Source organism: Ambystoma mexicanum, chromosome 3p (genome assembly GCF_040938575.1).
Source record: "Ambystoma mexicanum isolate Mex_15411 chromosome 3p, UKY_AmexF1_1, whole genome shotgun sequence".
NCBI lineage: Eukaryota > Metazoa > Chordata > Amphibia > Caudata > Ambystomatidae > Ambystoma > Ambystoma mexicanum.
In genome coordinates this window covers 260,509,537-260,534,129 of record NC_090925.1, presented here as the reverse complement: position 1 = coordinate 260,534,129, position 24,593 = coordinate 260,509,537, and the positions used below count along the sequence as shown (strand labels likewise).

The following is a 24,593-nucleotide window of genomic DNA, read 5'->3' as shown; positions in this document are numbered from 1 at the left end:
ATGAGCTGATTAGACATTCGTCTCTGGCCCAGCCAAGGACAGTGGCAGGCTGCCTACTGATCCCTACAGGGGAGGAGCCGTGAGCTTCCTTCTCAAGCAAGAGGACACCCCACACTGATCAAAGGAAGTTGACAGCTGTTGCCAGTTGAATGAAAGTAAAAAACAAAACTGACAAGAACTTTTGGTGTTTAAATGCCTATTTGTAATTAAGCTTTAAAAACTGTTAACTTTGCCACAAGAAGGAGGATAAATGTATGCTTTTCATTTGAGAGAAGTGAACCCTGTACTGCATAACGAACCAAAGATACACCAAAACACTGATTGCGCCAAAACTATTAATGCTGCACGTCTAATATTATACATACACACTCTAGTGATGATTGCCCAGATATGTACTGAATTAGGAATTGTTAGGCCAAACCGTTATGATTAAAATTGACAAAATTCCACAGAATGACAAAGACAGCTCTCACTGAGACAGGAATTGAATGTAAAGATAACCCATCAAATATGTAATGCATGTGTCTGATTTTAGTAGGGGACATAATTATAAAAATGTGTATTTGTGGAAAAGTTAAGTTTTGGTCAAAATCACTGTGGGAGTTCCTAAATCACCTCATAAAATATGACAGCTCTTTCTGGCTTCCAACCAGAACAAGGCAAGTGCCTCTGACCTATCACAGCCGAGTGGGTGTGGACTGTAATTCTGCCCCTACCATCAACTTTGTGATGTCACTTGGCATGATAAATATAGGGACTTCACCACATAAACACACACACACACACTGATTCCTGACTACATCCTGATTTCAGCGCAGCGCTTTGTTCCTGACTACTTCATCCTGTCCAGAACTTTTCATCTTGTCCTGATTCCAGTCTACTTTGCAAAACCAAGGCCCAGCAATTGCTGAACTCTTCTTCAGCTATGCCCAAATACTGAACCATCCCAAACTTCATGAAAAATAATTCTGATCCAGTCTGGCTATTCCTTTCATTCTAGGCACTAAAAGGCTGGTAGGAAGTCGTAAAAGGGAGACAGTGTGTGTATCTGCAATTGAGACCTGGTCGGGTCCAGGAAAAGAACAGCTTGGACATCCTAGGGTGAGCTGGATTTCGTTGTTGTGTCAGGTTCTAATGGTGGTGGACATTCCAAAACCCTATGTGTTCAAGGGAAGGATATTAACAAGATTACTACCTTTGGTAGATCACTCGAGGTACTCTTTTTCGAATTCTACATGCTGCTGTTAGTAGTGAAGAGCCAGAATTGTTATGGCTGGTGTGGTCGAAGACATATATTTCTTCTGACCCTGGATCGGGTATATGATATATTGTATACTTGATACCCTATTGGTGATTAGGGTTTGGCTATGGTGTTTGATTACACTGATTATGCCCGTATTAGTGATACTTTTTTTCTTTTGTTTACCCTTAGAGATAGCAACCTGGTGTATGTATAGGAAGAATCTACCTGAAGCACAGGATTACTTCTGCCCCTGATGAATGTCCGGTTATTTGAAACACAAAGGACAGAAACTTATATAAGTTGGGCTGGTTCACACAATGGGAAATGAGAAGAATTGAGTTGCCATTGTTGTGTGGTGCTAATGAAATATTTGGCATATAATTTTTGATACTGTGAGGTGGAATGATTTTAACATGTATATGATTGTTATGTGTATTTGTTTTTTAAACAAAAGAGTGTATTATTTGTGCTGAAAAGAGATTAATATATTAAAAATGATATTTTTTTTCGTAACATTGCCTTTGATGATCATTTAGAACACAGAATGCAGCCCATATTTGTTAAGTGGCCGCTACAAGAAATTGCTATCTGAGGGTATATATTGTTTGATTTAGTTTGTTGTATGTTCTTTCCTTTTGTTGAAATACAGATTACTTATCCTCACTTAGTAGGAGGGAATATCACCATAGTATGGGGATACCCCTGTAGAAGATTATTTTACCAGTCTGGCTTGCTACCATTCATGCTTGCCTACTGAACTCACCATCCCGCTAATCTATTGTGTCCAGTGACCAGAAGGGCCAATCCAATCCCAATCCAGTCTGAGGTGCCAATAAAATTGACCAGAACCGCCCAGCTGACCATCGTACCAGAGGTGGCCTGCTTCGGGTAGATTCGATCCGGATGACCAGAACCCTGACGGTCCAATCTTAATTTGCAGTGGACTGTAAGTATCAACAGGAATCATAGTAACCATACTATAATTGCCTTGTCCTATCCTAATCTTAACCCATCCTCTCTTTAACTTAAACATTTAAGTGTCACACCAGTCTTGAAACCTTGCTTTGATTTCTTGTGCTAGTGATAATTTCTGGAAAATCCTTTTGTCTTGTGAAAATCCCAAACCCTTAAAATCATCAAACGGGTATATATATTATATTTGACCCGTTATTATAAAAAATCGCATAGCGGAAATTGGGCGCGAATTCACGTTTTGCAAAAGTTTCACACGTGTCTTTTTCTCATTCAAAGTATTTCCACACTCCCATTCTTATTTAAAGTGTGTACCGTTGCTCATATTCTAGCTTATGTTTGCTAGGACATGTTTAGTGTTGCTCCCATAGGAATTTATATCAATTTAAGCATTTTTGCACACTTTTCATTGCTTCACAAAGCCATTTTTAACTGTCAGTTTAAAGTGTCCATGTTCCAAAAATGTTCCTCTCTTGTGTGGGGAGGGAAGATTATATTCAAACCCTGTATTCTGTTGTTCATTCCTGAACACCTGCTGCTCACTAACATTGCTATAGAATTGCTCATGTGTGAATTAGAACTTTGCGGGGGGAAATATTAACCTAAATGCTATCTTTTCACAAACCCAAACTGTCTTTTTCCTGAGGTTTATCTTCTGTGCTGCTCAAAAGTGAATTCAATTGCCTTACTTATTTACTGATTTGTATTGTCGCCACATTGGTGATTGCTGCCCCAACAAAGAAGAGTGCGAGGGGCGCACTCTGGGTCCCAGCTAGATGTACCTTTCCACAGTCCAGTTGATGTTCTCCTCCTAGCGCGCTTTCTTGCCTCTTGCAATCATCAGGGAGGCAGTCTGTTCAGGTGTTTATTCAGGTGTTGATGGTTACTACCAGTGATGGCCTCAGGGGATTCTGGTTGCTGTAGTCATTCAAGTAGCCAGGAAACGACTCAACCTCCAATTACAAAGTGTAAAACCCCAGTTGGGGGGAGGGGGGAAAACCAACAGTGTGGCTCTCCTGAGTAGGGGCATGTGTCACCCCGGTGCCGCCGACTCTGGAGCCCGGGACTCCTAAAAGATTTGACAAAGAAGGATGTGAGGGGCGCACTCTGGGTCCCAGCTAGATGTACCTTTCCACAGTCCAGTTGATGTTCTCCTCCTAGCGCGCTTTCTTGCTTCTTGCAATCATCAGGGAGGCAGTCTGTTCAGGTTTTGATGGTTACTACCAGTGATGGCCTCAGGGGATTCTGGTTGCTGTAGTCATTCAAGTAGCCAGGAAACAACTCAACCTCCAATTAAAGAGTGTAAAATCCCAGTTGGGGGGAGGGGGGAAAACCAACAGTGTGGCTCTCCTGAGTAGGGGCATGTGTCACCCCGGTGCCGCCGCCTCTGGAGCCCGGGACTCCTAAAAGATTTGACAAAGAAGGTTGCGAGGGGCGCACTCTGGGTCCCAGCTAGATGTACCTTTCCACAGTCCAGTTGATGTTCTCCTCCTAGCGTGCTTTCTTGCCTCTTGCAATCATCAGGGAAGCAGTCTGTTCAGGTGTTTATTCAGGTGTTGATGGTTACTACCAGTGATGGCCTCAGGGGATTCTGGTTGCTGTAGTCATTCAAGTAGCCAGGAAACAACTCAACCTCCAATTACAAAGTGTAAAACCCCAGTTGGGGGGAGGGGGGAAAACCAACAGTGTGGCTCTCCTGAGTAGGGGCATGTTTCACCCCAGTGCCGCCGCCTCTGGAGCCTGGGACTCCTAAAAGATTTGACAAAGAAGGGTGCGAGGGGCGCACTCTGGGTCCCAGCTAGATGTACCTTTCCACAGTCCAGTTGATGTTCTCCTCCTAGCGCGCTTTCTTGCCTCTTGCAATCATCAGGGAGGCAGTCTGTTCAGGTGTTTATTCAGGTGTTGATGGTTAGTTTCAAAGTCTAGGATGCAGCGGGTCTCTTGTTGTCGAAGCTTTCTCTCTCTATCACCCCCTCTTGGACTGCTCTCTATGAATTCCAAAGAAGTCAAAACTTCCATGTTGTTTTCATGATACTCAGTAAAATGTTTTGCCATTGGGTAATTTGCATCTTTGTTTAGGATAGCTCTGACATGTTGTTGCACCCTTGTTTTTAGTTTGCATTTGGTACTTCTGATATACCACTTTTTGCATGCGCATAACAGTATGTATACCACATACTCTCTCTCGCACGTGATTTTCTCATCTGTACACACAGTCACTCCTGTTATTGGATGCTCAAAAGTGGCACAGTTCTTTGCAAACTTACAGATATTGCACCTTGTACACTTGTAAAATCCCTTCCTTCGGCTCGTCAGCCAGGTATTAGCATCTCCAACTTCTTCTTTTTGCATGAAACTATGGACAACCATTTCTTTGATAGAGGTGTTTCTTCTAAAACTGATATAAAGGTTCTTTTTCAATATCCCTCCAATGTCCTTGTCTATAGTTAGTACTTTCCGGTGCCTTTATAGTTCCCGTTTCACCTCTGCCGTCTGACTATCAAAGGTTAGTATGAGACATATTGGTTCATTCTCTGTTTTACTCATTGTTTGTTTTTCCGACAAGAGAACTTGTCTGTCCTGACTTCTGGCTCTGAGATACACTCTTTCTATAACTTCTTTTGTATAGCATTGTCTTAGAAATCCTCTGGCTGTTATTTTACTGTCATCATCATATGTGTCCAGAGTGGAGCTATTTCGTCTTACCTTATGAACTCTCCATAGGGTACGCTCCAAATTAAGCTCTTAGGGTGTCCACTTTTTGCGTGTAGTGGTGTGTTCGAACCCGTTGGTTTTCTGTGTAGTTCACACGTCAGTGATTGATCCACTATTCATAGATTAACATCCAAAAAAGTTATAAAGGAACAGCTATGGGTTTCAGTGAACCTGAGGTTATTGTCATTTTGATTTAGTGATTTCACAAATTCCACCCAACCTTTTTCAGTTCCTTTCCACATTATAAATAAATCGTCTATGTATCTGAGCCAGATGACGACATTTTCCATTTGTTTGTGGTTTTGTTCCGTCCATACCTCAGTAGCTTCCTAGGCACCCATGGTTAAATTCGCGTAAAACGAAGCAAATGTCGTGCCCATGGCAGTGCCCTGTAGTTGCCTAAAGGATTCTTCATTAAAGAAAAACACATTGTTGTTCAAGCAAAGATCGATCATCTCTAGGATCATATGTGTATGTTCATAGTAGTTGAGAGACCCTGTGTTCAAATATCTCTCACATGCCTTCTTTCCATAATCATGACCTATCGACGTATATAACGACACAAAATCCATTGTGGCCATCATGTAGTTAGATTCCGAAGGAATGTCATTTACATGGGATAGGAAATCCCTGGTGTCTTTGAGATAAGAAGGCAATGAGGAGACAAATGGAACAAGTATTTTGTCTATACATTTTGACATATTCTCCAAAACTGACCCTACCAATGATACACTATGTCTCCCCGGTGATTTTTTGCAGTTCTTATGTATCTTGGGGAGAAAGTATATTGTGGGTGTGATGGAGTTTGTTGTCTGTAAGAATTTACAATTCTCTTCGGTTATTGCCCTTTTGTTCCCAACTAGCTACAAAGTTTGTAACCTTCCATTCTAGTTCTTTTGTGGTATTTTTCTTAATTCTTTCATAGCATTTTTTCATTTAACTGTTTGTATGCCTCTTTGATATAATTTTCACAAGTCATTAGGACAATATTACGTCCTTTATCCGAGGGCTTAATTACCCAGTTGGTCAGGTCACGTAATTTTTTAAGGGCCATTCTGTCCTTCATTGTGAGATTGTTTATCACTTTATGACCTCTTTGTCTTCTGAGTTTCTTGAGGTCTTCAATGACCAAGGTTTGGAACGCCTCTATGTCATTGGCCATGTTTAACATGGGATTGAATTTCGATTTTTGTTTTAGTTTACTTTTCACTGTCTAATCAGTCCTTATATCTAGTTCTTCGAGATCTATTGATTGTAATTCTTGGTCGGCGTTTACCTCTATGCCTTTTTGTAACTCTACCAGGTCGGCAAGCACCCCTATTTCAGCAATGGTTACATCAGTTCTTCCTTCTGATGCTGTAATTTTCCATGCCTTCAATTCAGTGGTGGCGAAGAACTTTCTTAGACGTAACTTTCTCACAAAATGGTCGAAATCTATCTGGGTTTGCACATAATTAAAATATGATGTTGGGCGGAAGTTCAAGCCCATACTCAATAATTTTGTTTGGTTGTCAGTTAGACATATATAAACTTGTGTGATTTGAATTTTAAATAAATAAATACATATTTACCTTTATCAACAAACCTGATTCCTGGTCCACTGTGACCTCGGGGGGGGGGGGGTATTTTTGAGATGGGTGTGATATGAGTGGTATATCACTCAGAATATTGAACCTACAGACGTAATAAATAAGTATTTCATTTGTGCAGTACATGCTAGGCGAGACCCAGGTGTGTGCCTGATTGAAATCCTTAACAACTGCTCTAGGATGACTCCATAACAACATCAGGACAGTTGGGGGATTATTACAGGATGATTCTATGACAATTTCAGGATGGATGGGGATTACTACATGATGGGCCTCATTACACGGTAGGCGCTAGGGATTTAACGCTACCGGTAATGGAATACCGGTAACGTTAAATCCCCATGCTAATTACGACCCCGCTCACCGATATTAGCGGCACCGCTAAGTACGGTGGCACTAATAGCGGGCAGTCCGCGTGCGCGCCACCCTCCATCCCGTAAATAACGCCATGCCGCTAATAGCACAGCATCACAAGGTGAGCGGACATGCCAATAGCGGCATGGTAAAGCCCCCAAAACCCCTTACCACCATGGTGCTAATACCGCCATCGAGAACCACCCGTTAAGAGAACTGAGCAGTGTTCCCACCTGCCACAGGTGGACACAATCAGCACAGGTGGAGGCAATGGAGACTGTGGCAGCTCAAAAGGAGCACACCACACCCCTTCCCACACCCCTTCCCACACCAAGATGGTTCCAATACTTGCAGCATTACATGGGCTGGAGGACATGATTGCAGCGCAGCAGCAACAACAACAGGCAGCACAGAGGAGACGCAGGAGGAGGAGGCAGAGGGCAAGACAGGCACAGCAAGCACCACCACGGCACCCAATCATACCACAGAGGCACCCACCAATACCCAGGATCAAAGTCAGTCCATTTAACCTAACCCCAGAGCAGATACACACCCTGTACCATCACCAGCATCGTGAACATGATACATAATGACATTGTGAGCCTCATAGACATCCGAACTGCCATCCCCCCTCTACTCAAGGTGGTGACTGTGCTCCACTTCCTGGCCACAGGCACCTACCAGCATACAGTGGGACAGATGCATGGCATCTTACAACCAGTATTCTCACGCACGCTGAACCAGGTACTTGATGCCCTCCTGAAGCATGCACCTGAACACATATTCATGCCACGGACTGCCCAGGAGATTGCAAACACCAAAGCTGGCTTCTGTTCACTGGCAGGCATCCCAAGTTGCATCGGGGCCATCGACTGTACCCATGTGGAATTGGTTGTACCACATCACAATGAAGTAGTCTACCGAAACAGGAAGCAATTCCACTCCATCAATGTCCAAATGGTATGTGACACCAACAAGGTAATCACACATTGTTGTGTCATTGTTGTGCCCATTTCCCCGTATCAACCCATGATTCCATGGTCCTGCGGAACTCAACTATCCCACGCTACATGGAGCGACAAGCCAGACAACGTTCATGGCTACTTGGTGAGTTGCAGGGCAAGCACATGGCTGTGTGATGGGGGGGTAGATACTCCAACTGGGTGTGATTGGGGGGGGAGAGATACATACTCGAAATGGGTGTAGCTTGTCGTCCGTCGGACGAATGCACATACAGATGTATGCCAATGTCCATCTGGGAAGCCCGCAACGTACTTGAGATGAACAGACATGCAAGTATAAGCTACACAACATAGATGACAATCCAGGTCTAGAAACCTTGAACATCCATCCACATCCACATTGCATAACATTCCACGCCACAAAATACACAAATGTCATACATGCCGTCAAGATAGTCATACAGAATTAGTCCAGCACAACAATAATAATGCAATGTGCTCTTGAAAGCATGCAAAGGGATCACCCCTAGCCATAGCATTGCACCACGTACCTATAGCACCACTGAAGTGATGCCTCTCAGCATGGGAACATCAATGTTGGAATGGCATAACACCAGCAGTGTGGTACCAAATCTGCCTGGGCCCAGGGACACCCAAGACCAGGTCTCACCCAGGACATGTCAATTACTGTTGGAGGCATTAATGGGGCATGCCTACTTGCAGGGTCGAGCTCACCTTTGCACATTGCAGTCACACAGACCATCTGCATGTATGCTGTTAATTGTGTACTTCAATCACAATGCAAAGTCAATTTGTGTGATATGAACAGGCCGCTCTTGAGGTGAACAGTAACAGGACCCCATTTGTCCACCCATACAGTTGATGCCGGCTATCCCCTGAAGAGGCGGCTCCTCACCCCTGTACGGAACCCACAGAACAGGCACGAAGAGGAATACAATCGTGCACATACCCGTACCTGCATTGTGATCGAGCAGACTTTTGGCCTTTTGAAGACACGGTTTAGGTGCATTAGCAGGTCTGGTGGCACTCTGTTGTATGGCCATGAGAAGGTGGCCAAGATCACCATGGCATGTGTCATGCTGCACAATATGTGTATCAGACGGAATGTGCCACTGACCCCTGACGTTGAAATAGAAGCACCTGATGAGGATGATGATGGTGATGAGGACGGAGGTGAAGGGGATGCAGGTCATGCAAGAGGGGATGGCCAGGAGGGACGTGCTGTGAGACAGCATCTGATCAACCAAATATTCTGAGTAACATGGTTTCGTACTGTCACATGGATATGGGTAGTAATGCACTGGTGTCTGTTTGGAAGCACACAATGGACCCTGGCGTCAATAAAGTACACATACAATGAAGAAGTCCAAGCCTGTGTTTTGATGAAACACCAGTGTATTAAGGAACGTAAAGAAGAAAATCTGCATGTCCCCAAACATTCCACCACCCTTCCCCCCACCCCTCACAACAGTCCCATAACACCCTTCCCCCCACAACAGTCCCATAACACCCTTCACCCCACCCCCCACAACAGTCCTATAACACCCTTCCCCCCACCCCCCACAACAGTTCCACATCTGTCTGCCACAATGTTTCCCTCCAGCCATGCACGCAGAGGCTTCACCATGCACTCCCTATTGGCCATTGCCAACACCAGCATTGGGAGGCTGCGTAGACGTGCGCCTCGTGGTGCGTGAGGAGCGGCGGAGGGGGCTTGTCTGCCTCGAACTGGCGGATGAGGATGTGGCAGACTGTCCTGGTGGTGGTGGTGGGAATTGCCAGTCCAATGCGCCCGCTATCCGTGTGAGGACTTCCCTGACTCGCATGATCTCGCCACACAGACTGTCTGTACATGCCTCCATCCCCTCCCTGTAGTGCCTTGCTGTCTCCGTAATCTCTGCCCTGAGACGGGCAGCCTCCTCCACATGCTGCCCAACCATCACAGTGAATTCTTGTTGCCGCTGGCTGATGCTGGCCAGGTCGAGGGCAGTGCTGGGTTCTGGTGGTGTGGCTGCTGTGGCCTGTGATGGTACCAGGTCAACAGATGAAGCCACCGGGGGGCTACTAAAAGTTCCCATGTTCTCATCGCCAGTGACATTGGACCCAGGTGTGTGCTGTGGTGATGGCTCGGGGATTCCAGGGGGGGTTGGGGTGTGCAGCTCTGTGTGGAAGTCGGTTGGGTCCTCCACATCTGATAGTGGGGCAGTGGCTGCTGCTTCTCCTGCAGAACTAGCTGGAGCTGAGGGTGGGCCCTCTGTGGCTGGGATCGGTGGTGGTGGGTTAACCTCCGGAGGTGGGGCAGTTGGTGGTGTGGCAACTTGTGTCTTGGAAGTGGCGCTCCACCGATGTTTCGCACTCTGCATCTGGACCCTTCTGCCTTTGCCCCTTGATGTTGTGGGGGTGTCCTCTGTGTCCAAAGCCCTTAGTTCCTTATGTGCAGGGGGTGCCTGTGATCCATTTCCAGAATCCTCACTGTCTGTATGTGAGCCTGTCGGGGACAAGAAGGGGGATGTCATTGGTTACGGTTCGATGTACTTAATGCAGTATACATCAATAATGCAGTTTTGGCCATTTTGACTACATTGTAAAGGATGCAGGTGATGTGTCAGTTCAGTGGCTCATCCATGCATGGTTGTGTGTGGCACTTGTCTCTGGTGATGTGTGCATGTATGTGTGTTTGGGTCTGACACTGACATGGCCAGGCTGTGATGCATGTGTGGATGTTTGGCCAACCATGAGGTGATTCTGGGCTCACATTTGGGGGGACCAGTAGATTCACATGGATGCTTTCATGTGTACACTCACCTCCATCTGAAGTGGTTGCCACGCCATGCTCCATCGTGCCGACTCCCTCTATGCATTCCACTCCAATGAGGTTGGCGCATGTCTCCTCCCAGTCTTTAAGTTTTATGGGCGACCCAGATCCACCTGCTGTGGCAATTTTGTGGTTTTCGGCAAGGATGCTTCTCACCCGGAGTCTCAGGTCATCCCACCTCTTTCGCCACTCACGCACATTGCGAGTGGTGGTGCCCACAGCACTGACTTTCAATGCAACCTCAGCCCAGATTGCCTTTTTTTTCATGAGTGTCTCCCGCCGCATGTCGCTGGCAAAGACCACGGCAGCATTGTCAGCTAGGGTCTGGGTCAGCATTATTAGCTCCTCTGAGGTAAATTTTTCTTTCCGCTGCCGGTCGGTGGTTTTTTTCAATGCCTTGGGCATGTTGAGGGTGTCCCTGATAATTTTCAACTGCAAGCTACTCCAAACAGGTCCAGGGGGCAGAGGATGGCAATGGATTGTGTTTTTAAAGATGGCCGCCGTGCTCTTTCCCGTTCCTGTGCGATGACGCTATTTCCGGTTCCGCAATTTAACGGTCACCGCTAGTAGCGGTGACCGCTATTTGCATGCAGCGTGAGGGCGGAGGTGCTATCTGCACTTTCGTCGAAGGCGGTAAGAGACTTTTTGGGGTCTTTAGCGGCATGGCGGTAGGGTCATTACCGGCATGGTGCTATGCTCGTGTCCGCGTACTAGTAATGGTATGCTATTAGCGCCCTCTTGCGAGGGCAGACACGTTAAGAGCGCCATGCCGGTAATTTGAGATTTTTAGCGCACAACGTGTAATGAGGCCCGATGACTCCATGTCAACTTCAGGATTGATAGAGGATTACTTCGGCATGATTCCAAGACAACTATAGAATTAGCTGTGTTGATTACAAGATAAGCCCATGACCAGGGAGCAACATGTGGGGTCACCACTAGTCATTGGCTAGTCATATTTGACTTTTAGGGAGCACAATATGGTGTGGCCTGTGAATGTATAGCATTGCGATGGCAAGTTACTTTTTTATGTCTGGCTAGTAGCTTGAAACTTGAATTTTTACCCCCTGCCAAGAGAACTTCAGGATTGGTTTGAGATGACACCAGGACAATTCCATGACAACTACCGGGTGGGGTTGCACGACTTCATGAGGACTGCCTCAAGGGAGTTTCTGTGACTGCCACTTTTCCATCCACATCACCACTGCAGACTGCTCTGTGTATCATGGGCCCCCAATGCAACACTGAACAGCATACAATCAACCTAACCGTACTCAAATCCAACAAAACACAGCAACAGCAGACAGGCAGTTCCCTCCACAAAACTATATGCCCCACCCATTGTCTACCATCCTTCGCCATGTCAAACAGCACTCATTCACCACAGTCATTCAAATTAACTCCTTCATTCATCAACACTTACATACCACAGCAAACCATATGCCACACGCCAGATGTTTAAAATGGTCATAAATATTAAAACCCAGTGTTGTAATTCACTGACACTGAAAGGTGTAATAAAAAAAAATTAAAAAATGCCTTTATTTGATGTAAACAGTAACATCGTTAGGATTTAAAATATGATTGAATTTCAAACAAACACAGTATAATTATATTGGATGTGTACACTTTAATTAACAGGTTTTTTGGTAAGGAAATCTGTAATTTGAAATATACCCATATTTTTGTGCAGTCATTTTAACCACATGTCCCCTCAACCAGTTCCTGAATGTGCCTCCCAAAAATCTACTGACAGGTCAAACCACTCACCCCTTCACTAACATCAGCCCACACTCACTCATTTGCCCAACCACATGATGACCAATTCTCCCACTCACTCAATTGCGCTCCCACACACTGAATCATTCCCCCAGCACCTGCCCCCCCCCTCACACAGCCACAGCCTCCTCGGCACACACACACTCTCCTTCTCAACAGCAAAAACGCTTTTTCACCAGCACACACAAACACCCTCAACCACCCAAATAACCACCCACCCACCCACAATCTCTTAAACACACACTCACTCAGCCACACGCGTGCGTTCTCTACTCAGCACATCCTCTAAACTCCATGCACACATGCACCCGCTCTCCACTACACTCACAAACACGTATGCTTTCTCCACTCCGCGCATACACGCTCCCTCTCTTCACTCCCAAGACACAAGTGCTCTCCACTCACTCATCATGTGGGGTGTTGACCATTGCATGCTCAACACCCCACATGATCCACTCCCCACACACAAGCTCCCTCCACCCCATCACTCTCCATCCCCATGTGCCCCTTCTCTCTTCACTCCACACATGCGCTCGCGCTCTCTCTGCATGCGCTCTCGCCCTCCACTCCCCACACATGTCACTGCTCTCTCTGCTCCGTGCACGCTCTCTCTCTGCTCTCTGCCTGTGCATGTGCAATCCCTGCACGCACACTCTCACCATTCTCCCCGTGCACACTGTCGCTCTCGCCACCTCCATGTGCTCTCTCCACCCCTGTGTGCTCTTTCTCTCCAACCCCACTGCACACTTTCTCTTTCTTCCTCCCCATGCGCGCGCTCTCTCTCTCCATTCCCCCATGCATGCACCCTTTCTCTCCGCTCACCGGGTGCACTCTCTTCCCTCCCCAGACATGCTCTCCCTCTACTCCCTAAGCTCTCTCTCTCTCCACTCCCTGTGTGCTCTCTCTATCCACTCCCCATGCTCACGATCTCTGTCTCCATTGCTCCCACATGTGTTTGCAATCACCCGACTTCCCTGCGTGTATGCGCTCGCTCTCTCCACTGTGCCCACATGCATGCTCTCTCTCATTCCCCCACACACGCACTCTCTCTCTCCACTCCCCCATGTACATGCTCTCTCTCCATTGCCTCCACGTGCGCTGATCTCTCTCTTTCCACTCCCACGGTGCTGATCTCTCTCTCCACTCCCCTCCCCTCCCCTCGCGTGTGAACTCTCTCTCTCTCTCCACTCCACCCTGCACATGTGATCTTTCTCTCTCACTCTGCACTCCCCCAGCGCGCTTGCGATCTCTCTCCACTCCCCATGAGCACTCTCTCTCCACTCCCTGTTCCCCTCTCTCTCCGCTCCCCGAACCACGCACTCTCTCTCCATTCCCCTGCGCATGGAATCTCTTTCTCCATTCACCCCGCACACACAATCTCTCTCTCCACTCCCCTTGCACATGCAATCCCTCTCGCCACTCTTCCCATGCATGCACTATCCTCCCACATGTGCAATCTCTCGCTCCACTCCCCTCACATGCACAATCTCACTCACTCAGCACTCCCCCAGTGCGCTTGTGATCGCTCTCCACTCCCCGTGAACACTCTCTCTCCACTCCCTGCTCCCCTCTCTTTCCGCCCCCCATGCACGCAATCTCTCTCTCCACTCCCCCGTGCACAGAATACCTCTCTCCACTCCTACTGTGCATGCACTATCCTCCCACAAATTCACCCACAAGCACAGTATCTCCCTCCACACCTTCCACATGCACAATCTCTCTCTAGATAGACTCCGCTCACGCGCTTGTGATCTCTCTACACTCCTCGTGTGTACTCTCTCTCTAATCCAATCCCTGTGCCCCTCTCACTCCACTCCGCCGTACGTGCAATCTCTCTCTCCACTCTCCCCGCACATGCAATCTCTCTCTCTCCACTCTTCCTGTTCATGGAATATCCATCCACGCATGCGCAATCTCTCTCTCCACTCCCCCCACACGCACAATTGCTCTTTCTCTCTCTACACTCACACCGGGCCATTTCTCTCTCCACTCCCCTGCATGCACTCCCTCTCCACTCCAAATGTGTGACATCTCTCTCTCCACTCCCCCTGCATGCATGACATCTCTCTCCACTACCCTAACTTGCGCTCTCTCACTCCACTTCCCGGGCATGCACCCTCACTCTCCACTCCGCCATGCAGTCTCCCTCTCCACTCCCCCATGTGCATGATTTCTCTCTCCACTCCCACTGCACTCGCAATCTCTCTCCACTCTCACCACACATGCGATCTCTCCACTCCCCCTATATGCACAATCTCTCTCTCCACTCCCCCCTGCATGCACAATCTCTCTCTCTGCATTCCTATGCACACGTGCGATCTCTCTCAACTCTCCACACACCCTCTCACTCCATTCCTCCCAAGTGCTCTCTCTCTCCACTCCCACACATGCTCCTCTGTCCACTTCCCATGTTTGCACATTCTCTCTTTCCAGTTCCCCTGCATGCACAATCTCTATCTCCACTCCCACATCTGCTCAATCTCTCTTTTCACTCCCCCTGTGTGCTTGCTCTCTCCCTCCACTCCCCTGTGCGCTTGCTCGCTCTCTCCACTCCCACAGCACTCTCGCTCCCTCTTTCTCCACTCCCCGAGGGTGTTCTCTCTCTCCCTACTCACCAAGCATGCACTCTCTCTACCCACACCCCATGGGTGTTATCCCTCTCCACCCGCGTGTGTAATCTCTATCTCTCTGTCCACTCCTTGGTGTCATCTTTGACTCTCCTTACATCGCAGACCTTGCAAAGAAGACCCACTATCAGCTGCACCTCCTCAGAGGCATTCTCCCTTTCCTCACCTTCCCCCAGAAACTCAATGTCTCCAGAGCTCTGGTCCTCTCTAGGCTTGACTACTGCAACAGCCTCTTCCTCAATCTTCCTTTATCCTCCCTTCACCCCCTTCAACTAATCCAGAATAGCACTTCAAGACCTATCCTTGGCCTCAAGCCCAGGGACTGCATCTCTCTAGCAATAAAATCTCGCCACTGGGTTTCGGTTGCTGGTAGGATCAAGTTCAAGACCCTATGCATCATCCACAAGGCTTTCTGGGGCCTGTGACCCCACTACATCCAACTCGCTCTCCTAAATACCTCCCGGCCAGAGCCTTTCAGTCTTCTAGCTCCAACTCTCTCTACTGATCAGCCGCTCCGCTAAGCAGAGAGTGGAGGGTAGATCTCTCTCCTCCACAGGAGCCTCCCTCTGGAATGGTCTCCCTACCCCTCTCAGGCTGGAGCCGGATCGCCTTAAGTTCCGGAAGCTCCTCGTTTTCTCTTCCTCCATCCCTCTCCCCCTCCACTGCTAACACCCCCATCTGCCACAGTGACTGCTGCCTGGTTCCCTCTGAATTCTACAGAACACCAGCCCCCCCCCCTGACCAGTCCACCCCACTCCTCACACTTAGCATGTGGACCCTCACCCACTGCACCCCATGCACCCCATGCAATCCCTGGCACTTGCCCTCCTGGACCCCTTTTAGCACTTGCCTAGCCCCTGCTGCCCTCTTCCCCCTCCTACACACTCCCTTTTTCGTTGCACTTTGCGTTTCGTTCAGACCGGCACCCCCCTCCCTCGCACTTCTTGTTACTGCATTTGCATGATCCGAATGTCACAATGGCTAGTAGGCCCGTCTTTGTTATCTTTCTCTCTTCTCCCACCCTTTTTTGTCTTGTGGCGCCTTGAAACACCATTTGTTGTATATATATATATATATATATACAAATATCCAACAAAATAAAACAAATAAAGTATGTGCTCACTCTTCATGCCCCATGTGCTCTCCACTCCCCCCTCGCACTCTCTCTCTCTCTCTCCACTCCCCCGAGTGTGGTATCTGTGTCTCCTACTCCCTGTACATGCTCTCTCTCTCCCCACACCCCATGCATGCTTTCTCTCTCTCTCTCTCTCTCCACTCCCCTTGCACACGCGATATCTCTCTCCACTCCCCACACGTGCTCAATCTTTCACTCCACTCCTCCTGCATGCTCGATCTCTCTCCACTCCCTCCGCAAACTCTCTCTCTCTCTCTCTCGCTCTCTCGACTCCCCCTCATGCGTTCTCTCTCTCCCTACTCCCCATGTGTGCTCTCTCTCTCCCCACACCCCATGCATGCTCTCTCTCTCTCTCTCTCTCTCTCTCCACTCCTCTGTGGTCTCTCTCTTCACTTTCCTGCACACGCTTTCTCTCTCTCTCTATACTCCCCCCTGTGCATGCTCTCTCTTCCCCCCCTGTGCTCTCCACTTCCCCAACGGTCTCCATTCCCCCTTGCTCTCCACTCCCCCTCATGCTCTTCACCCCCCTCACTCTTTCTCTGCACTCCCCCTGTATGTGCTCTCTCTCTCCACTCCCCCCTGTGCTTGCCACTCCCCCTGTGGTCCCCACTCCCGCCCGCTCTCCACACATTGTTTCTGAATTGGGCTATGGGATGGTATTTTGCAAAACCCAGAAGTCATTGCTCAGCCTCACTATAAATTGCCTTCTGGGGTTTCCTTAATGCTTGGGAAAAAAAATACATTCATGATCTTTTTCATTATCATATTTCTATACGGTTTCACATACAACAATATGATTTGTGTATTTTATGTCACATCTCTATGAAACAGAGTAATTGTGAAAGACAAACATTTGTACCAATCACAGGCAGGAAAATATATGGGCAGCGGCCTAATTTGCAGACTGGCTTCAAATCCCACCCTTACCATTTAACTACAGCGTGTGATCCTGGGCAAATCATGTTTTTTTAAAGGAGCTTTAGCTGACAAAATTAGAAGTCTCTAAAAACGATTCAGTTCACTCTTCTCTACTCAAAAAAGGCCCACTCATGGTATTGCTCCCTGCATGACATTAACAGTAACCCAATAACCTATGTTGCACAATCCAAAATGTGTCTATCTCTTGGCTTACTTATAGTGACTTCTTGTAATGTAACGTTTTGTCATTCACTACAGTAGCAAAGGCGCATGTCACCACATTTGATGTAATGATCTATGATGTTATATTTGTTAATATCTATGCAAATTAAGGGGTCTGTTGTGTCTTGTCTTTCCCTGTACCCTGCCCTGTATGCATTGAATGCCGTGTGTGACTCACATGGAATGCTGTGTATCAGAATGTTATTTTCTGAATGGTTCTCTGAAGGCCAGGTGAGAAGATGGGTTGACTGAGAGAGGATGCCGATGGATGTTCTGTCCAAGTAACTTACCTGATGTGGCCTAAATGTATTCCTGCACCCTGTACGCGTAGCTGGGACCATGGTGTCAGTGTCATGCTTGGCCAGGACCCAGCTTATCAGGGCCTGGCAAATCCTAGAACTGGCCCTGAATGTGAAGACACTCATGGGTTTGTACATGACTTCCTTCCGGTAAATAACTAAGTGGTCAGTTACTTGTGGTACATTTCATTGTGTTTACTCAAGGGGCGGTCACCCTTGCCCCTCAACCTATCTCTATTTTCCCCTGTGGTGAAATCTACCCCCGAGTAACTTACCACTAGGTAATTTTAGTTCATTAAAGCACGGAATACATACTGTTTGAGTTTTGCGGCTCTGTGTCTGCTCTCAGTAAGTATTGGTGATACTCCGCTACAGAGATGAATTGAAAAGTACTCCTTAAAAAAATATACATGCGTATAATTTCCTATAAAAAATATAAAATACACTGGGCTTGTCCGTATATCTCCAGTGGCTAGTAGGGTGTTGTGCTCTGCATCACACACGTTCTGAAAAAGTACACCACCACAAGCTGATGGATGCAGCTGATTGTAAAGGAGAAGTGATGGTGGTGTAGTTGTGTTCATACATTAAGATTCAAGTAATCTAGCCACCAGGTGGAATTGATGAACGCCAGCTGGTAGCCGCGCAGATCGAGCCCATTTTGGGCGTTCAGTAGGGCTGGCATACCTTGCAATGTACCTCTCCTCGTACCTGAATGACAAACTCTGCACTCCGATTGTGTGTGGAATAAAAATGTGAGCCGTAGGCTTTAGTGCTTGCAACACAACACACAACAAGCGATTAGAAAAACAATACTCAAGGTGTTCTTTTGGGCACCTCGTGGTCCAGGAGAGTGATGCCTGCCACCAGCCAGATGGTCTTTCATAGCTCATCTTAGTGCCCCACAGCAGACTTTCTACTCTTCCTGAGCTCTGTTAGCAAGTCCTATTTTGCGCCTGCAAGCTGGGCGTTTGCCCCTCCAGCTTTTAGCATCCCCTTCCATTTCTGGCTAGCGCCCCTCACATATCCAGCTGGCATTATCTCCTCTGACCCATACCGCCACGCCAAAGTGGGTCCCCGGCCACTAGGGTTCCCCTTAAAAGTACCCTTATACACACCCCTGTTCCGCTAATACTGTAGAAGTGTTTTTTTCAAAAACCTCTATACCTTTTGGTGACAGGTGCACCCCCTTTGGGTAAAATAGATTGGGGTTGTTTCGGGATAACCCATGCCTAATAAAATGTAACCCAATATTCTTGCAAAATCTCTCTAGTACAATGTTTAGTTTTCTCTGCGATGTTTCCAAGTCTGTCTGCCTTCGGCCCCGTGCAATATCCTCCTTGACACCCATTCTGTCAGGAATACGTCTGTTTCCCTCCAGTGGTGGGCTGTGCTGTTTAGTGGGCCACACAGGTCCAAACCCCAAACCCAAACTTTCCTAGATTATTCCCACACAAGTGTATTGCCAGGTATTCGGGCGGGTCCCGGTACCCAATCAAATCGAATAGTCTGCAATGGATGCCCTCCCATCTCATGCCCGGGGTCCCCCACCAGGCAGTGATCGTCTTTTGGAAATACAGGCCTTTGTGTAAGCCCTCTATCCACCTCCCTGCCCGAGTCACGAAAGACTGACCCACGATCCATGCCAATTTGTATGGGCCGCCACCTACAGGAGAGAACATGACACGTTACACCAAGTCTTCCTTAATGTATTTCTTGAAACAATTAGATCTGCAACCCCCTATCTATTTTTCTTCCTTTGGCCCCAGGATTCACACCCAGGCTGAAATTGCCCCCTCAATCCGGAATGAATGAGTGCCATATTCCTCCGAATCCATCCTACCTCCCTTATCACTTTCTTTAAAACCACTTGAAACTGAAATCTGCTGAGTGCCCTGCCGTCTCTGTGTATTAATAGCTGGGTGCATTTTCAGGAAGCCCTTTGTGATACAGATGGAGCAGCGACCCCCTATCTCAATACACTGTACTGTTATAAAGCTCTCCTTCCTAGCTGATCCATTTTTGATTTTTTTCAACAGCATGGTCATGCACCCTTCCCCCCTGGTGACGGCCCCCGCTGCTAGCCCGTCGCCTGCTGCCATGTTACTAGCTACTAACTGCCCAATTCTAAATGCCCCAAAGTAGGCTAGGGCGAAGGTTACCCTGAATAGTGGTGTCTCATAACTGCTAGTGCAGGCGCTATGTAGAGCCCCCAAGAGGCATGTTACCTTCCCAGAGTTTCAAGGTCTTCTGGTATCGGGCCTTTTTCCTTGAATTCTGGCCCACCCTTTTAGTGCATATTTCACTAGTGGGCTACTTGTTGGGTCTGTACCCGAGGCTGCCTTTACTGGGTATGCCACCACTGCCAGATGCGCTAGCGCCCAGCCCCTTATTGACCTTGCGTGAATGCCCATTCTAGACATTTGTGAACATCATCTTCCTCAATTTCCAACACTTTCCTTTTCTCAATTACATCCATTACATTTTGTAGGTTCTTACACTACTGCTCAGCCATTTTCTGGGCCACAGCGTTCTATGCGAGGTCTGTTATTACCCTTCGGGGCCTTTCCTCCACCCTGCCCTTGCCTTCGTCGTGCTTTCTATCCGCGAAGCTTTCTGCTTCGCTCTGTGTGCCCCACCTTTTCTGCTGCTTCCTGTCCCCTCATCTGCTCTTCCACTGCTGCCCAGAACTTCTCTGGCGGGGCTGTCATCGCTAGATCTGCATCCAGCCTTAGTTGCCTGAAAATCCTTCCCTGTCAGCGAGATGCTCCTTTCTTCTGTTAATTATATGAGAAATTCCAAGGTCTCCTTGCCTAAGTTTCTCTGCTGGGGCCCTACGAACAAGAAATCGGCCAAGTATTGGACTACCTGCATCTCTGGGATGCTTCTGCTCAGTGCCCGTTGCAGGAAGGAAGACGCTTATTTTTTTTAAGTAAGAACAGGAGGCTGCACACCCAGTTGGAAGGCATTTGTTGAAGTCATATTTTCCCCCGAACTGAAGACATAGCCATGGATGCAATGTCCCATGCAGGGGCTGCAGCCTGAAGGCTGCCTGAATATCTCTCTTTTATCACCTTCCTAACCACTTCCTCTGCGTCCTGAAACTAAGTGAAGGCTACCTTGATTCCTGGCTTGAAATGCCATTGTTTACTGACATGCCCTCTGGGTATGATAGGTGGTGTATTAACCTATAATCCCCCTTCTTCTCCTTGGGTACTAGTCCAAAAGGGGAGCGCAAAAGATTGTGAAATGGGGTCCTATCGAATGGTCCACCTACCCTGCCCAAATCAATTTCCTATTGTATCTTTTTCTGGAGCAGCTCAGGATTGTCTCTTGCTGACCTCAAATTTTGGGTAATTTCTTGTGACCCTTGACCTTTAAACAGGATGGTAAAACCATGTCTGAACCCCTTCCTAATTATCCTGCCTGTTTCTCTACCTGTGAAGGCTTGTAGCCATTTGTCCATTGCTTCTATTGTTATCGGCGACCTCCCATGTGCGAACGGCACTCAATGGGTGCTTAACCTCAAATTGCCTGGGGTTGCCCGTCATAGACATCTTGGGCACCTGGTGCTGCTCTGTGCCACACCTGCTGCACTGGTGCCTAAATGCGCATTCCATTCCCCAGCTGCATGTTCCCTTATCGAACCTCCAGCACATTGCAGGAGGCCCCTGGGACGACCATGTCCCTTTCCCGCTCCCTTGTGCTGTGAGAGGCATGTGGCACTGCCAGCTCCTCTGGCTGCCTGAGAACTGTTGTGGTATGCCCTGCACCCATCTTGCCAGTACCCTTTTGCTGCTTGCCCGCCTGTGGTCCGGGGTGCAGGTACCCCGTCTTCGTCTTCAGTACATTAAATATGCATATGTTGGCATCCTCTTCTTCCCATCCCAAGTCTGGGGAGCAATCCATCTGCATTCGAAACTATCATATTCCAGGCATGCATCACCTCCAAAGGTTGTATGTACTTTGGTTACACCCTCTGTTCCTACGCTGCTAGCGCTGTCCCCTCTTCCGGGTATTTCTCCATCATTATAGTGGCCAAAATGTGAAATGCTGACAACCAGTTGTCAAACGTCTGCTCCATTGGGGGGCTCTTATTTGCTCCTTTCTCCTCATTCTCTTTTCTGCACACATCAAACCATCTTCTCTGGAACTCCAACAAAGAAATAAGTTCTATAAACTCTTTGCGCCAAATCTTCCCTTTTATCCTTTTCTCAATGTGCCATGACATGGTCTTATTCACTCTTCTGTGCACATCTTCCCCCATTGTATTTCTCCCGAGCTTTCTTTTAAATGCACCCCCACCATCACCTTTCCCTTCTGCGGGGGTTGACTTCTTCCCATTCATTCATGATGCCCTTCTTATTTAGCCAGGCCCTTAAATGCCTCCTTTCATCATCCCTGCCAGGCTCCGTGTCCTCTTGCCCGCAATCATCTGTGTCGGAGGAGCTGGGGCTCACATCTCTCGTGCATTTACTGCATCCCTCTCTCTTTCTGTTCCTGCAGCACTTTCTGGGCATTTTGCGCAAGCCAGTCCTGCACGAGCATTACATTTTTCAATCCCCTTTTTATTTTGTTCTGTACCTGTGTGTTTCTCCTTGCTGCTCTTCCTACATGACCCCTCTTTTGCAGCCTTCTCAGGTGTTGTGGCGCTTACCATTCCCCCTTTTCTCTTATGACCTCTTCCTCATCGGATTCCCTTCTGACACTCTCGTCCATGAACATGGAAGACATCTCCCTGCTATGGTCTGATCCTTGCCGGACCGTCTCGGCCACCCAATCAGCCCCAAAGTCCTCCCCCCACCCTTGCTCAGAGGCTGGCTCGCCCCCATAGGGGGTGCTAGAGGGACACCCTAGATAGCGGGCTGCCCCTCTGGCCACACCTCCTGGGGACATCCAACACCTCACCTCCCTGCCTCAGAGGCAGAAGGGGCATTCGCGGGATCGACACATCCGTCCTCATGCCCGGGGAGCGCTCTAAGGGGGGGCTGCGGTGGCCCTTCCAATTTCCAGGAGTCCCCCGCTTCAATTCCCACCCTCCCTATCCCTTTAGAAGCACCTCGAGTGGGGTCAAGTTAAGGTATTAATTTTCGATTGGAGTTTGATGGATTAGGATGGCTTTTCATTGAACAGTGTGCAGACTTTAAGGATCACTTTCCCGTTTCAGGAGCAGTAGAGAAGGTTTTTGGAGAGTATTGTTGTACTTGTGTGATTATGTGTGTAGTTGCTATCTTTTTCTGTCGCAGGCAGAGTGTCAGGCAGTCCTAGCCAGAGAGCAGAACCTTGACACTGTGATTTTGGCCACAAGTAGTTCAGGAATAGCCACACTCGAGCCAAAGCCGGTCGACAGGCACTGACTCCCCGTAGGGACAGTTGAGACTCCTCATCTGAAGTCAATGGTCCTGATATATACTGACTGGCAGTTCATAACCAGAAGCAGATTGCCACTGGTTTGCAAATGGCAAACGGGGAGTGACTCGGCCATGCCCTTTTGGGATTTTGTAAACATTCTTTCAATACTCAAAACACACAACAGATAGTATGTCATACATGTCTGCACGCTTACATTTGCTTTCTGGTACTCGTGGACACCAGCTTTTTATTTTGTGAAGATATGTGGTCAAAGTACTTAGGTTTCAGACTGGTCTCGAATCCCAGATTCATCACTTAACTAAAGTGTGTGTGCTCCTAGACACATCATTGAATTTATGCATTTTATTTTTTGTTTATTTAATTCTAATGCGCTCCTCACCCGAAGGTATCTGGGCAAGCTATGCGTGTCACTGTGCAAACAGTCAAACTCCCTATAAGCGATGGACTTCACACTGTATACTATTGAAAAAAGCATCAGTCCTGCGATTGCTCCATCTATAGGAAATACACTGTACGTTATATGGCTATTGCAATTGATGACCTTAAGCCCATTTATTTGAACAATCACAAGGGCAGGTAGCGGAGAGTACCCACCACAAGGACAAACGGCCACCTACAAAGGACGGCCTGCAAAGAACGATGTGCTTTACACATATGCGGGGTCAGACAGGCTGCACTCTGCTCCCACTGCAAGCAGCCATGCTTTGCTTACTGGCCCTCTCATACGCCGGCGCACTGCCCACCGGCGCTCCATTCACAGGCTTACAGGATATGCACATTGCCAGACGTGTGTGGACTCAGGTCCCAGGGGCTTTCCACTGAGATCAAGGACACAGCAGTGCTATGGGAGGGTGGGAGGAAGGGGGAGGGGAGAGAAGGTAATATCTATCTATAAATAATGAAACGCTCCAGAGTACACGTGGTGCGAGCCTCACGAGGCACGGCTTTTTCTAGCACTTAATACGATGAGGAACAATGCGTCTCTTCTACGCGCGACTTTATCTCTCACTCCTTCACCCTCTACCCATTGTCTCTCTCCTTCTCCAACTCTCTCTGTCCCCCGCTCTCCTCTCTCTCTCTCCCTCTCCCTCCCCACCCCCGCACCCCACTCCCCTCACTTAGGCCCATTGCGCCCATGAATGGGGCGTGAGCGTGCTCTATGTTAACCACCATCAGAGTCAAAGACAATTTTCATGACTTTTCACTTTACTTGGCAGCACTCCTCAAGCACCTACGGAGCCCCTCCCACCAAGAGAATGATATACTTCGAAATGAACAGAAAGTACATTCTTTTCAAAATGGACACAATCTTAAGGAGCATTTTCGAGACGACGCATCCACTCCTTCCACTATTTTTTAGAGTGCTGGCCGATTTTCCATGCACCCTATCTACTCCAACCAAGCACACTAGAGTGCCTGCACCCCCACCACTGTCATTACAGTGCTAGTAGATCCCCAGCTACCACTCTCCACATCTACCAGTCTCATTACAGTGCTAGTAGATTCCCAGCCACCACTCTCCACATCTACCAGCCTCGTTACAGCGCTAGTAGATTCCCAGCCACCCCC

The 24,593-nt window shown here is 48.0% G+C and overlaps 1 long non-coding RNA gene across 2 annotated transcripts in view; it reads left to right on the top strand.

Annotated features, from left to right (window-relative positions):
- LOC138580319 (uncharacterized) overlaps positions 1 to 24,593 on the top strand; it is a 150,792-nt gene that overhangs the window by 30,621 nt on the left and 95,578 nt on the right. The window contains exons 2-3 of one of the 2 annotated variants that reach the window (XR_011304230.1): positions 2,032 to 2,189; positions 8,715 to 9,140. This is a non-coding gene — a long non-coding RNA (uncharacterized lncRNA). Of the gene's footprint in view, positions 1 to 2,031; positions 2,190 to 8,714; positions 9,141 to 24,593 lie in introns of those variants that run through there. The other variant, XR_011304231.1, reaches the window with a different exon arrangement.